Source organism: Protopterus annectens, chromosome 5.part1, assembly GCF_019279795.1.
Source record: "Protopterus annectens isolate FY-2018-M chromosome 5.part1, PAN1.0, whole genome shotgun sequence".
Lineage (NCBI taxonomy): Eukaryota > Metazoa > Chordata > Ceratodontiformes > Protopteridae > Protopterus > Protopterus annectens.
The window spans coordinates 170,259,463-170,276,494 of NC_056736.1; positions in this window are offsets into that span (position 1 = coordinate 170,259,463).

Here is a 17,032-nt window from a genome sequence, read left to right on the forward strand (position 1 = left end):
TTAGTTCTATTCTCATTTCCTAAAATTATTGGACTCATTGTGTATATACTTGAACATTGTTTGCATGTCCCACATCTCGAGGTGTGTGCATTTACACTGTATTTTTGTCTTATATCCTGTTTCAAGAATTTTCTTAATATTCATACCCATCTTATTCACAAATTTGGGTTCTGTTCCCAATACATTAGCTGTTTCTTTATCTTTTATTATAAGATGCCAATTTTTGATAATAATATCTTTGATGTAGTGACTGTAAGGACCAAATTCTAAAATGCATACTCTGTTTTAACTAATGTTAGTTGTGTTCTTTGTCATTACTTCCATGACTTGCTGTTCATTAATTTCATTATTTACTAATTCTTTAGATGTACTTATATTTTGCTAAGTGCACAGTCTGTCCCTCATTTTACGTAGGGAAGACTGAAAGATTACTAAGACAGAGGATATATGCACATTTATATTGCATTAAAAACAAGGATTTGAAAAATGCACTTGCTAGGCACATTATAGATGAAGGGGAAGAACACAAGTTTAAATTTGCCATAATAGAGGCAGTCAAGAGTGATCCTAGAGGAGGTAATATAAAAAATGTATTAGCTTATAGAGAACTTTATTGGCAAGTGTTAACAGATGCCACAAGAATACCAGGCATCAATGATTATTTTACTATTAAGCCTCTATTGATGTTAAACAATTAATAGAGGCATATAAAATATAACAAATATTTAGCCACAGTACATAAATTCATTTCTTTATTTCTTTATTTATTTATTTATTGATTTATAAAATACACACAATATATTTATTCATCATATTAATATTTGTATTTGTATTATTAAATAATGTATTTATAATATATACGTACAAGTATGAATTTAACAATAGTATGTTGCTTTAAGGATGGTTTTTATCTTTGGCGCCATTTTTCATTTAAAAGGAAGAGTAATCAGCTGTTTTAACTGTTCTGATGAAGCTAGCATAGCCTAGTGAAAGCGCTTGACGATCGGAGTTTGTTTCTTCTAAACATTTGTAATAAACAGATTTTTGGTGCTTTTAAGTATATCCGGTGGATTTATTTTGCTAACTTTCACGAGCTTGGAGTGAATAATCTTGTGTGGATTTTCCTTATATCCATTACGAGTAGTTCCATACGAGTTTGTTTTTGTTCCATTATTTATTATTACATATTTTTAAACCTTTCAATTGTGGCTGTTTTGTGTAGAGATAATTTAAGCTCTACAGTACTTGCATGTATTTAGTGATACTGTACTAAGCCACTCCAGAATAGCCTTAGCCCTGGGTTACACTTACTATTTGGATAACAGTAATATTACACAGTGAAATTGGTCACCCTTTGGGAAGGGCCTTATTAGTAGCTGATAAAAGTAGTTGGTGGCAGTTGTTACTACCGTTTAGCCTGGCAGGAAGGGGCATAGCTGGATAACCTGTGTCAGCCTTCCCCAGGAGTGTCTGTGTGCTTGTATATAAACCAAATCTCAAAGTGTGTGAGTGTGTGTGTGTGTGTGTGTGTGTGTGTGTGTGTGTGTGTGTCAGATACTTGGGCAGGGACATGGAGCACTGGTTGGCCAGAGAAGGTACTGGAGGTTTTGGCTTGTCTACTCCTCTGAGATCTGAATGCTATAGCTGTGCCAGTGGGGAGTCTTATTGGGTATCTGGAAAGAAAGGGAGAAACCAGCCCCAGACTGACCATGATCTCTGTGTGCTCTTAATGGACATTGTACTTTACTGTGTGTGTACATGTTATCCTTCCCAATGTGCATGCTCCTCACTGGTGCTAGTGGTGAGGATTGAGGCTCCTTGATTACTGGGCCAGTGCTTGGGCGTCTCACCATGACCCAGATAAAGCAGAATAAAATGATGCATGAGTTATCCCACCTGGGCTATGCAAAACAGTCTGTGGACTGGCCATGCTGTGTATTGCCATGCCCATACAGTTTAACTGGTGGGCAGGGTACAATCATTATTAGTTGACTAGGTGTGGTGGTCACAGTGGCAAGTGAATGAAACACTGTAATACCAGGTATGGTTATAAGAGGTAAACACCGTAGCCACATGCTTTGAATGTTGTTGGTTGTCAGAGTCACATCCTTGAGTGTTTTAGTCAAGCTGACCTGAAATGATCTATGGTAATGTCCACTCTGCTGTCTCATTGCAGTAGGGCTTGATGTCATGGAATGAGATAATAATCAGGGACCATGTGAATATGCTCTGATTGGGCATCCTATGTATTGAGCTTGATGAGCACTATTGCCCATGACCTAGACAGAACCCATGACAAGGTGTGTATCTGTGTGCAATCCATGTCAGTGATGGAGTAGAATTCACATAATTATGGCCACAGCTTCCACACCCTTATATGCACCTGGTAATCATCCACAGTCAGTGCTTTATACATCCTTGCCCCAACTTGCACACTATTACCATACCACAGCATATGGCCCTGTAACCTCACATCTCTTGTGGCACATTGTTTCAATGGTTTCCTATGTTCACAGTTTGAATGCCATCAGTCACAAGCAGATGGTACAGTACCATGTTAGAGTCAGGTATTCCCAACTGCACATACACCATGACATCTACCTGAGTGTCACTGGCACTTATAATAGACAATATTGTTGTTATTGAGGTACTTTACTGGGCAGGACTTTTGCATTAATGCTGGAAAGCTCCTCTTCTACAGACACTTTACTAAAATCCTTTCATTTTAATGGTGTACAGTTGTATGCAGTGTTGCTGGAAATGTTACTAACATGAGCAAGTTAGTGTGGCAGGTTTCATAATGAAGAAGTATGCACCCCTGTTTGTGAATTTCTGCAAGTGCAAACTTTGCTATCCATATATGATGATGTGAGCTGTATGTGTCACCTTGAGCACAAGGCATCTTACCTGTATCCTCATAAATATGGCAGGTGTTCTCATGTAGTGCCATGGCGCAATTCTTTTGCAATAACCTAGTTACACAGTGCAGCACTATGTTGCACAATATGATTAATAAATGAGTTGCTGTAGGCAAGGGGCGATTATTTTACTCACTGAATGTTTCTGATTGAGTGATCATTGATACATCAGGTAGTAGTGGCTAAAGGGCTCCAGTACAGTGTATAGGGAACAGCAAGATTTTCCTGTTCATCCTGCACAGGAACATTATAGGCCACCTGCTGGAGAATTATGATGGTTCATTGTGTATAGTGGATGCCTAGCATGAGCTGGCAGGCTAGCACAAGTGCTGTCTTATGCTACTGACATTATCTATTCAAGTGAGAAGTGCAAACACTGTACAGAGATCAGAAGCAGCACCACACTGACCTGCTTCACCCATGAAGGCAGAGATTCAGTAGAAGGAAGTAGAAAGGTATTGTAAGTGTTTTCAGTATCATTATCTTTTACTAGCACAGCTGTTAAATATGAATACTTAACAGTGAGTACCTTGCTTTCCAGTGGCAGAATAACAGCAGCTGAATGTGGCCAGCATCTCATCCATCATAAAGGTGTGTGTAATGTATGTGCCAGTCTGCTGTACTACTGAGATTGTGTTGTAGCATATGTGTGTAATAGTTTTCACATTTTGTTGTATTTGTGCAAGCTCAGTTGTGGTAGACGAGGTGAGGCCATGTCTCCTCAGTCTGCACTGGCCTCTTTCTCTGATGCTGGATTACCAGTGGCCTCCACATCTGCCGCTTAGCAGAGAGATTATTATTGCTTTGCTAAAGGTGGCACACTGGGGGCATTTGTGTCTTCCATGATTTTGGTCAGGAGAGTGGGTCATTGCTCATCTCCTGGAAGTAGACAAGAGAAGTCTCCAGAGGGTTACTGGTATCAGTGGTAGAGGCTAGTGGTTGGCAAGGTACTCTGGTAACTGGATGCCCACCCTAGCCATGTGATACACCTCCTGGCACTACTAGTGTTGTCACACAACTTACATGTCTTGTCCTTCAGGTTATGAAGTGGCAATTGTTCAATAATATCAGCCACTCAGGTGAGACATGCCTGAGTTATTCTGCTCTCTGGGCTGGCCTAGCATCCCAGCATGCAAGGATCCCGATCCTGGTATTTTTCCTCAGTCGTGGGTCATTCCCCTTTTGTTTATTATCTAGCTATTCCCATAATCACTTTACACCCACTGTATTTATGTACCCATTCACTGTCCTCCCCACATTTTGTTTGTATACTACCCCTGTCTATCTATTTGTTTCTGTAGTTTATGTTTGTCTGTCTGTCCCTGCTACCTGCAGCTTTTCCTCTTTGCCATCCACAGGCATCATTCAATACCTAACCAATGTACCCTCCTTTTGTAACTTTTGTAACATTTACAAAAGTGAGTGTTTACAATTAAAAATAACAGCAGTAAACATACACTTCCACAAGGCTGGTTGCATTATGCTTATTATTTATCAGTGATTCAGAGACAAACTAGTGTACATTGTAGGCAGCAATGCCTACTAAAGTGAAACACAAAGTGTCCTTGCAGAGGTGATCTGGCCTCAGGGTGATCATCATTTGTAGCATCCTTACTTCGTTATGATGTTGGGATGGATGTGATAGAGGGTAAAAAAAATAACACTTAACTAGCTGTTAAATGGTCATGTAAAAGGTTTACTTTTGTATCCCAGTCACAATGAAGCAATGCATGTGAGATTTAGAAATTGAGGGAAAGAAGTCAAGAATTCTCATTATTACCTCCTCCATCTCCACTAAGGAATACACAGTGGTCCAAAGAAAGGATTGAGTGAAGCCCTCATGAATAATTAATGAGGCTGTTAAGCATGCTGTGTACTACCCATTGCTGGGAGTGAGAAGTAACATTAGCAGTGAGGCTGAAGATTCCATTTAGTTAATGGATGAGGATGATATTTTCATGTATTTTACATCATGTAATTAAAACAGCCCATTGATGTTGACTATAACTGTAAATGATAACTATGGCAACTAAAGAGGCCAGTGTACTGTGTACCTACTAGCTGTGAGGTGAAATGGTAACTGCTGTGCCACAATCAAAAGCACTAAAGGTAGCAGCACAACAGCAGCTCACAACCCCCCCCCCCAACTTTTGTCTTTTAGAAACTTATTACTACAAGTGCAAGCATTTCAAAGCATTTGTCGTTTAGCTGTCTACATTACAGCTATTACTGCTTTTAATGCTTGATTTAACTGTTCTTTGTGGCACAAAACTACACTGAATAGGAGTGATTTCTTCAAAAACTCTAGTAAATAAGTAACCCCATAACTGCTGAGCATTTTCAGCTGGTCTGATACCATATTACTAACTGTTTGTGGCTATTTTTGCTCTTTGAATGTAAAGGCCTATATATCCAAAATGGTTAGACATCCATTTAAAGGAATGCTACTAATATTAGTTATCTTTAAAACATGATTGGCCTGAGCTTTTACCCCCAAAGACAAAGGAGCAGCTGGATCTTTGTTTAATAAAGGACATATTTTGTACCCTAACATATACAAGGAATGAAAAGATCACATTTATAGATAAACATATACTTATTTTAGGTCTGAAATCACAACTACATTATATATTTACATTTGATAGAGTTTGTTTACTTCACTCTGAACAAAAGTGAAAGAAACACATTTGTTTTCACTTACTGTGCTGAATTTGCAGTCCATATCAATTTACATAGGTCATTCTGGTCTTAATTGCACTCTAACTTCAAGTAGCAATATTGCTTGGCTGCTTCTAGATATTCTTATGACATTTTTAAGACAAGACCCCTTGGTAATTTCACTTTAATTTTACTTTCTGTAGCTTAGTACGTAGTTGGTGCAGCGGTTAAAGTTATGAGCTATAGTTTCTGTGGTGCAGAGTTTGATTCCTTCAGTTCTCTGTATAAGCTTGAGGAAGTCATTCTACTGGACATTGCTTCCAGGACTCCCCTGAAAAGAAGCTGGGCATCCAATGGGTTTACATGCTTAACAAAGTGGTATTATTTTTCAGAGATAATAGTATCTTAAATGTGGACTGGCTTCTTGGAGCATGCATAAAATGAGTATTTTGATATATGAAAGTTACAGAAAATATTGCTTTTTTCTTAAAAAATGAGTATTATATTGGATTCTAGTTTCATAACAGTATACCAGCAATATGACTCAGATATACAGGGAATGTAACAGGTTGAAAAAAATGCAAAAATACACATTTTATTGTGAAATGAATAGCAAAACAAGACCAAATAAATGGCCATATAAGACAACTTGTGGAATCTAGCAATAAAGGACCATTTTTTCTGTAGCAAAATATATTACAGCAAATTTCTCAGAATAATATATCAGGACCCTGAGAAACAAAATGCACTTTTATGTAAACACATAGTAGCCAATATACTCCAACTTATTTCACATAAAAGCACACTAGTCCTACAAAGCTAGACTGGTTAAACTAATCAAATGTCAAGAAGTTAAGTTACTTTCATCCACAGGCAGCCCCCATCACTAAACAGCTACAGCCTCTTTGCCATGTGTATCTCATCTGATTGTTGTACAAAAAGATAATACCTCTCTACCGCTTAGAACAAAAAATCAAGGACAAAACAAACAATAATTAAGGTCAAATACCAAGAATCAGGGACAGATTTAAATATTTCTGTTTCATACTTACAAAGTTGCTATAATAAAAGATTTATATTAGCATGCTTTCTCTGAAGAACATTAAGTTTGAAACTAGAAAACCGCAAATTGTATGATGAACAAACCAGTTATACAAGTCAAAATCAGGTACATTAAGCAAACCTAGGAACAGTTGAGGAAAATGTGATTTAAACTTTGTTAACAGTAGCCAGCCTACATGTATTCCAACTTATATCACAAAAATGCACATTAGACCTGTGAAGACAGATGGTTAACTGAACAAACAGCTATAAGGTAAGTTAGTTTCATCCACAAGCAGCCTCCACCTTCACCCAGCAGTTGCAGACACTTTATTCTGTACAGTTTATCTGATTGCAATACAAATACCTCTCAACTTTATTAGGAAAGAATTAAAGACAAAACCAACAAAAATAATAGACAAAAGCCCAGAATGAAAGACAGATTTTAAATATTGCTCTTATAATCTCAGTATGTTGCTATAATAACAGTTTTTACACTGGCATGCATTTCATGAAGGATATCAAGTTTAAAACACAAATGTTTGTCATTACTTAATGATTGCAGTCCTTAGCAATTTGCCAGAAAACCACAAAATTTATGATGCAGAGATCTAAATGAGGCAAAGTCAGGGACTTTCTGCATCATCAGTTGCAGTTTCATCGTAGTTTGACATAAAAAAAGTAGTCAAAGCTTATTAGAAACAAATGCAATTTAGTTCTGTAAAGCCAGACTATAAAGCCGATCAGCTGATGACGGGATAAGTTGCCTTTATCCAAGCCAGCTACTACCCCATTTACTGAATACAATCCTCAACAATTTGCTAGGAAACCATAGATTTTATGAGGTATGGACCAAACATATGAGTCAAAATTAGAGGCATTCTGCAAAATCAGAAACACTTTCAATTTGGTTTCACACAAACAGTACGTAAATAGTAAATATTCCAGATTACTGCAGAATGCCTCTAATTTTGACTCATATGTTTGGTCCGTACCTCATAAAATCTATGGTTTCCTAGCAAATTGTTGAGAATTGTATTCATTAAATGAGGTAGCAGATGGCTTGGATAAAGGCAACTTACCCTCTCATCAGCTGATCAGCTTTATAGTCTGGCTTTACAGGACTAAATTGCATTTGTTTCTAATAAGCTTTGACTACTTTTTTATGTCAAACTAAGATGAAACTGTGACTGATGTTGCAGAATTTCCCTGGCTTTGCCTCATTTAGATATCTGCATCATAAATTTTGTGGTTTTCTGGCAAATTGCTAAGGACTGCAATCATTAAGTAATGACAAACATTTGTGTTTTAGACTTGATATCCTTCATGAAATGCACCCACCATGTCCCAGGACCCCCATTCTGCATTTCTGGAAACATTGGGAAACATAAAGATCCTACCAAACACCCTGATATTGGGTGATTTCAATTACCCAAACATTAACTGGGAGAACTACTCAAGTACTAACTCCCTTGCCCAACATTTCCTTGAATTTATAAACTCAAATGCCCTGGATCAACTGGTCAACATCTCCACCAGAGCTGACAACATATTGGACCTGGTCATCACTAACATGGGCAACCGGTGTTCCACACCAGAGGTCAACCCCTCACTGGTTAGATCTGACCATAAACTATTCACTCTAGATATCCACATTCCGCCTCCACCTCTGGTTAAAGAAACCACCATGAAAAACTTTTTAAAAGCAAACTTTACATTACTTAAGACCGAGGTGGAAAGTTTCAAAGCCACCATGCCAAAGGATAATGCTGTCCAAGCTGCAAAATCCTTTACTAATGCACTCTACGGGCACCTACAAAAATGCATGGATTGTGCTATCCCAACAAAACCAAGACTCGCTCCTCCAAGCAAAGGAAACCAGTCTGGTGGACCCCTGCCATAAACAAGCTATACAATAGAAGGAGGAAACTAGTACAGAAAAGAGTAAAATCCCAAGAAGGAAAGATATTCCTGACCAGTATCAGCAAGAAACTACGATCCCTCATAAAATCATCCCAGGCTAGCTTAGAAAGAAAAATTGCCAAGGACTCCAAAGATAACCACATGGCATTCTTTAGCTATGTCAAGAATCTAAGTGGCAATTCTCAGATCTGCTCGGAGTTAGTGAAGAATGGCACAAAATACACTGAACCGACCAATATGGCCAATATCCTGGCAGACAGGTTTAGTGCAAACTTGACCCCTCTCTCACCCCCAAAAGAGCCCATAACCATACCAGAAGAATGTAGTGTCCCTGAAATCACAGACACTCAGGTTAAAACAGCCCTCTCCAAAGCCAAAAACACAGCATCAATGGGACAGGACGGTGTCCCAGGCTGCACCCTATATGAGCTCAAAGATGAACTAATACCTCACTTAAACACACTGTTTAATCTCAGCCTCTCCACAGTCTACATGCCCATAGAGTGGTGCACAGCAACGGTTATTCCGCTCCACAAAGGTGGAGCCACAACAGACCCTGGGAACTATCACCCTATAAGCCTGACTAGCTTGGTCTGCAAGGCTATGGAGCACATCATCATTGATCTCATAAACAGAGTCATTGGGAACCTCCAAACACTGGACCCTACCTAGTTCGGCTTTGTTAAGAGAAGATCATGCCTCTTAAACCTGATGGACTTCTTTGAGACAGTTACCAAGGTTATAGACGAGGGAAAGATGGTCCACACAGCCTACCTAGACCTTGCAGAGGCCTTCAACACCATTCTCCACTCAGGTATTACAGACAAGCTCACCAGTCTGAACATAAACTCCTACGTCACGAGATGGGTTGCCAACTGACTCACAGACAGAACCCACATGGTAAGAGTTGCGGGAGCTAGGTCTGACTCTAAACCAGTTACAAGTGGCATTCTCCAGGGCTCAGTCCTAGGATCCCTCCTGTTCAGCATATACTTCTCAGAGGTGCAGGCAAGCACAGAAGGACTATGGCTGACCAAGTTCACAGACAACTGCAAACTAGGGGCTATAACTGACTCTCTGACGGACACAGATATCCTCCAAAAGGGTCTCACTGAGACAAATACCTGGTGTTAAAACCATGGCCTCAAGCTAAATGCCAAAAAGTGCATAGTCATCCCCTTTGGAAAAAAACAAAGTACCCACAAACTACCACATAGGTGGTAGCCCCCTAAATACGGAAGACATAATAAGGGATCTGGGGACCCAAGTAGATAGTAATCTCTCCTTTGATAAACACATTGCCAAAGTAGTTAGAAAATCCTTCTATGTGGACCACCTAATCACAAAAGGGTTTTCATCCAGATCAAAGGAGGTCATTGTGCCCCTCTACGCATCACTCATCAGACCCATCATAGAGTACAACGACCTATTTGGGATGTACCTTACAAGACACCTGCAACAGCTGAAAAGACCACAGAAGTACCTCACCAAGAGGATCATTGGCCCCAAACAGATGCCCTATGCAGCTCAACTGAAGAAACTCCAGCTGTACTCGGTTGCATACCGCCTACTCAGAGGTGATGTCTGCCTGACATACAAGGCCATGTCCAAGCCAGAATTGATGGACATGCTCCATCAAAGAAAACCATATCCCCTTGAGTCACACTCTCTAGGGATCTAAACCTCACCACAATAATAAATAGGACATGCTGGAGGGATAGATTCCTATCCCAGAGACTTGCCATGCTCTGGAACAAGAATTTGATCTACATTAGGCAGAGCTCCTCACTAACCCTTTTCAAGAGAAACATTGACGAGTGGATGGGAAACAGAAATTTTGCCTCGGGGATCACTTCAATGGCTCTGCTGAACAGAGGCACAGGGAACTAATCTAAGGGTCGGTGAAAGCCAACACATTCTGGCTAGGTTTATAAATGCCTTCGGGCAGATAGCCTAGTACCTACCTATGAACCTATGAACCTATTTCATACCGAAGAACACCACTCTTACAAATCTAGACTGTAAGCCATGTAAACAAGTGGTAAAATACAGACCAGAAATATTAAGCAAAGACAATGACAATTGGTGAAACCAAAGACATTTCAATGTTGTTTCACACAGAGATTGGCTGGAGATTATTAGAATTTTACATAAATGCACACTAGCTCTTAAGGTTGGACTTTAAACTGAACAAGCAAAAATGCCAAATTGCTTTCATCTACAGCATTTTCTCCTTGGGCTGGCTATCTTCCAGCATAGTAAGACAAACAAATATTCCAATATATTTTATACAAATGCACACCAGTCATTTACACACACACACACACACACACACACACACACACACACACACACACACACACACACACGCACGCACGCACGCACGCACACACACTTGTCTTTTTATATCTATATATATATATATATATATATATATATATATATATATATATATATATATATAAAATATAAAAATGCATATTGTTGCAAAAGCTGTTGTTGTAATAGCATTTTAAGCACATAAGACAAACAAATATTCCAATATATTTTATACAAATGCACACCAGTCATTTACACACACACACACACACACACACACACACACACACACACACGCACGCACGCACGCACGCACGCACACGCACACACACGCACACACACTTGTCTTTTTATATCTATATATATATATATATATATATATATATATATATATATATATATATAAAATATAAAAATGCATATTGTTGCAAAAGCTGTTGTTGTAATAGCATTTTAAGCACATTAGAGCAATATTTAAAACATTTTCCTAAGTTTAATCCTTTGTCTCTCCATTATTCTTTTGTCCAGCATTCTTAAGTAGAAAAGTTGACAGGTGTGCCTCCTCTGCATGTCCTGCAGCTGACATTGAACATTTTAGACTAGAAGCATTGCTATTTGCTGCCACTGGCCCAAACTTCTCAAATAGTGGTATATAAAATTAAGAAGCACTCTTAAGCTTTTATAATAGACATTGTCTGCATAGGTTAGCAAAATGTAAAAAAAAAAATAGCAAAAGAAGGGTTTGTGACCACAGTGACTGGAAGACTTAAGAATTGTGTTCCTTATGAAAAGATAGGACTGTACATTTTTTCATTCTTAATTTGGAAAGGAGGCAGGGAGCAACAGTAAACTTAAAGAGAATACTACCCTTCCCATCACAGGCATTTAACACAGTAATAGGATCCATACCTTGTTATTAAGATTGTGGTTTAAAGTGAGAAGTTAGGCTAATAACTAGCTTGACTTCTTATTTCCGTTTCATTTTGTTAAACCAAGGTAGACCAGGAATTCAGGGCACAGTTGCTGAGATTTGATTTAAACTGGGAGGGGGGCCTCACACCCTATTGTTCCAACACTGCAAGAGGCTTTTTGTAGATCAGAAGCATACCCACTGAGATTTCTTACTATAAACTTGATTACACTTACTGGCCATCCTCTTCTGAGTCCTCTCCCACCATGTTCACTTCAAACATGACTGCCTCTTAAGATTTTCTAAATCACACCCTGTATGCCACATATTTGTTAAAGTGACACGCATGCATAACCAAGCTTTCATGTGTTCAAGAATAGACATTGTTCTCATAGAGTATCAAAAAAAAAATCATCCCAAGAGTGGAGCAAAGTGAGCATAATACATGCATCTAGTGGAAGCTTCATGTACTAAAATATTAATTGCAGTGATATGAATACAAAATGCATGATGGTAAAGCACTAACCTTAACTAGTCAGTGCATCTCTACAGGTCTAACTACTTTACTGCTTAGCTTTCTTGTCTGGTTTATGTTTTGAACATAACCACTGGATGCAACTAAGCTGTGATTGAATTAGTTGAGTAGTTTGCTGTATTTTACAGGTGCCTGGGTCCGTACTGCATAGGATTGCTTTGTTATGGGATTGTTTGCAAGTATATAAGCAGTACTTATGTAGACAGAGACATTGCATCACTCTGTAGATCATAACGCTGAAGCACATTAGACTGAGGTAAAACAAAGGATTGATGTTAAAAGCTGACTGCTAAAAGTACCTGTGACACCTGGTTATATCCCACAGGACTGCCACCAATAAAATTATGTCCCTTCTACCCTGGGTCAGTAACTAAGGAGCTTAAATCCTCACTATCGATTCCAATATTTCACAATTTTCCCCTAACAGTACAACAGGGACATGCTCTATTTTCTAGAGATTAGACTATATACCTCTGTCCACTCCTAATGTATTTTTTTATTATACACTTTAGATCAATGTGTCCCAGTTTAAGACCTCAGATACACTTACACTCAAAGTAAATTTAAATCTCACACATCCAAACACTTCTGGGAAAGCCTGACAAAGATTTCCAGCTGTGTCCCTTCCTGAAAATAATACTGTAATGCTGCCACCAATCAGAGTGTCTTCATGCCCTTCTAAAGGGGTGTACAATTATGAAAATTAAATATCAAAATAAATGATCGCTATGTCCAGAGCAGCCAGGCATTGGAGGGGATCTGGGGAGTATCAAATAGGTATAAGCATTCTCTAATCTCTAAAGAAAAACACTGATTTCCAGCTACAATGTAAAGTAGTAAAAATTATGTAATAATAAGTAAAATATTTACAAGAATGTAAATCAATAACTTTCAATAAACACCAGAACTCAATCACCAAAAATATAAAATTAAACTACAGGATAGGAGTCTATTATTCTATAAAATCTCTATCTTAATAACTAAGCATTCCTAATCTAGCTAAAGAATACTGTCCCTGATCTAATCTAACACATAACAGCAAGGCTAAATATAGGCTTACATTTTTTGTTTAGATCTCTTTTCTGGGTATCCATTGACTGCACAGCACTGAAACTAATTATACTTCACAAACTGCTCAGCACTTCAAACTGCAGTCTCAACTGTCTTATTTTTAAAATAACAGCTGTTTGAAAAAGTTCTTTTTCTGTCAATTAGCTGTTTAAATAATTACCTAGCAACCAAGAACATTCTAATTACATCACCTACTGTTCAGCTGATTCTCCACAGTACTTTACAATGTCCCTCTATTGTAATCTAGGCTGGTCAACACAGCGGATCCTCCCAAAATCTATTTAATTTTTTGGAATGCCTGTTCACGATCTCTGGTCTTTCTGGTTTATTCTTCCTTATTAGGTCTACAAGGAGTGCAGCTATGGTACTGTAAGTGGACACACATTTCCTATACTACTCTGCTGTCTCTAGAAATGCTCTCACTTGTTTCTTAGTATCAAGAACTAGCCATGCTTAAATAGCTTCCACCTTGACAGGTTCTGGCCTAATTTTAACACTTCCCACTCTGTGTCCTAAGTTAGTGACCTCTGCCATACCCACTTGACACTTACTGGGTTTAATGGTTAATCTTGCCCTACTTAATCTATCCAAGACCTCCCTCATATGTTGGTTTGGAAATGCCCATAGCATAGTCTTCAATGTAAAGTTTAACATCTCCACAAGACCTAAGTCAGGGGATGATAGTGGGTGGTCTTAAAATGTTTCACTTCACAACACTTCCACAGACACGTCAGTAGGTCTGACATGAAGTTGGCATGTTTGTCAGTCAGTATTTCCCTTGGAAAATCAACTCTGCTGAAAAGTTCTAGCAAAGCATTTGCCATCATCTCTGCCTCAATAGATGACCGAGCCACTGATTCAGGATATCTGGTAGCATAGTCACCAAGATGTATTTCTTTCCTGCAGAACTTGAAGTACTCAAGGGTCCCAGAATATCCAGAGCCACTCTTTGAAATGGCTCTTCGATAACAGGCAAAGGCATTAACAGAGCCTTAGCCTTCTCCCCTGCTTTACCAACTTGGCACTGTTCACAAGTTCTACAATATCCTTCCACATCCCTTGCAATGCCAGACCAATAGAAATTTGCATAATACGTCTCCTAGTATGTCTTATGCCATATGAACTGAGAAAGGAATGTCATGTGCTATGGCTAAAAGTGGAACACAGTAAACTCTAGGCACTACCAACTGCTATATCACTTCACCTTCTAGCTCACCTCCAGGAGTCCACTCTCTATACAACAAACCTTTGTTTCAGTATACAGACTCCCCTCTTCCTTGAGCCTCAGGTGCCTCCTTAGCCATCTACCTTAAGCTTTGTGATGTAGGATCCGTAAGTTGAGCCTGTCTCAGTTTTACCTTCATGACATTCCCTATCTCTCCTTCTGCAGAAGCCTAGTCACTTCTGACAGATGCACCTTGCTGTCACTCTGAGTACCACCACTCAACTCCATGTCCAAGGGAACATCAGTACCCACCAGCAGCTGTGGCTCACATCCAGACTTACTGCTACCTTATAGCACCTTCTCTGAAACAGCCACAACACCAGTCCTAGCTTCAGGTATGAGATCTTTCTGAGTATTTCCCAGACTAGCAGACCTACATGCCTTTCTTCAAGCTTGACTGTGTGTCTTTGCATGTACACAAGGTACTGCATCATCAAAGTCCACTACCAGGACATCTGCAGGGATATCCTCAATCACACCTACTTGGTTGCATCCTCTTCCACCCTCCCAGTCAAGATGAACTCTAGCCAAGCATATTTGGAATGGGGTCCCCCCCCAATGCCCTGACTGGAGTGGACTGTCCAAACAAGTACTGCTGTTCCCTAACCACTGCAGGCCTTACAATGGTTATATCAGAAGCTGTGCCCCCCTTAGCATTTACATATTTACCATCTACTAGGATTGGATATAAGTTTTGGTGATAATTTGGTACCCCAATTGTTTCAAAACAACTTATCACTGGCAGTTTGTCATCACCACTTGCTGGCTCCCTCACATTTTCTTCTCACTTTGCCTCAATGGACACTTGACTGAAATTTTCCCCTCTGGTTACACTTGAAACATCTAATCCCTAACAGTGCACTAGTATTAGTAGTTTCCCCCATTACTGGTATACTCTGTTGGAGTGGTTTAGACTACCCCCAATGGATTTCTTTATGTCCATGTACAGCACAGGGTATCCCTTTCCTATGTAGTGATGTTCTGTTTGCCAAGTAGAGATCCCCTCTACTCCTCTGCAGAGGTAAACTCATGGTATGCTAACCAGACTGTCATGTCATCAGGCAAAGTACTGAGGGCTTGTTCCCACACCAAATGTATGCCAGTCCCTCAAAAGTGGTCACCTGGTACCCACTCACCCATCTGTACTTAAGTCAGCAATACAGTCACGTGCACTTTCATCTGCCTTGCATCTATGGTCACAAACCTTTTTTCTATATGCTTTAGGTGTAAGTTTGAAACAGTCAAGCAAGCAACATTTCATTTTATAATAATTCAAACAATCTACATAATTTAACTTTGCTACAGCCTGAACAGCTTTATCATGGAGTAAGGGAGTCAAGACCCAAACCCAGAGCTCATGGTCAACATCATATTGTCTACATAGCCTCTCAAAAATATGAAGAACTATCAAAGTCATCCCCATCCCTGTACTGAGGAAAAATGTATTGACCTGTACAAATTCTGGGGTCTGGTTATTCCCTTTTCCATTACCTTCATGACCGTCTCAAAGGGTTTGAAGTTCCATGTTATACTGTTGCTGTCTCTCATTGCCGTAAACTTCTAAATGCCTCAGCCTCTCTGCTGATTCCAGTTCAAGATGCTTGGTTTCCAATTCATGTCGACATTATTTCCCCTCAGCCTCAAAATGTTGGGTCTCCAGGTGCAGTTTCTCCTTAGTCTCTAGACGTCGCATTTGCTCCTCATCTTCCAGACATCATATTTGCTCCTTGGCCTCCAGTTTATATTGGGACCATTACTCCTCAGCCCCCAGTTCCAAATTCCTTAACTCCAGATGGATCTTCAGGTCCTCTGAAGAAAATGTGGACTAACTTGTCTTGGCAGGCTGCACATGACCAACACCAACTGGATATCCTCAAAATGTCTGTTCTGAACTGTGGCTGTAACCAAGGCAGAAATCATTGCTTCCTTGGTCAGGTTGGCATGCACCAATCCTCTGGCTTCACACTCCTTAGTCAACTGGATCTTTGTCAGCTTGCTAAAATCTTCTACAGACATCCTTGCCTGCTTTCACTAACTATCTAACTAAAAAATAAATAAAACTTTGGTAGATTGAAAGCCTGAATGTCTACCTTGTGGCTATCAAGAGTACACACCTTAATGACAACTACCCACAGGCTACTGGAATCCAATTAAAAATCCCACACCACTGGGACCAAATAAATGTGATACCCAGCTATATCCCACAGGACTGCCTCCAATAAAATGGCATTTCTTACTATCCTGGGTCAGTAAATAAGGATCTTTTGTCCTCACTACTGACTCCAATATGAGACTGTCACAAAAACAGAAGGAAAAGTTCACAATTTTCCCCTAAGCGCACAACAGGAGCACACAGTATTTTACTGGGACTAGACTATATACCTCTGTCCACCCCAAATGCATTTTCTTATTCTACACTTCAGAGCAATGTG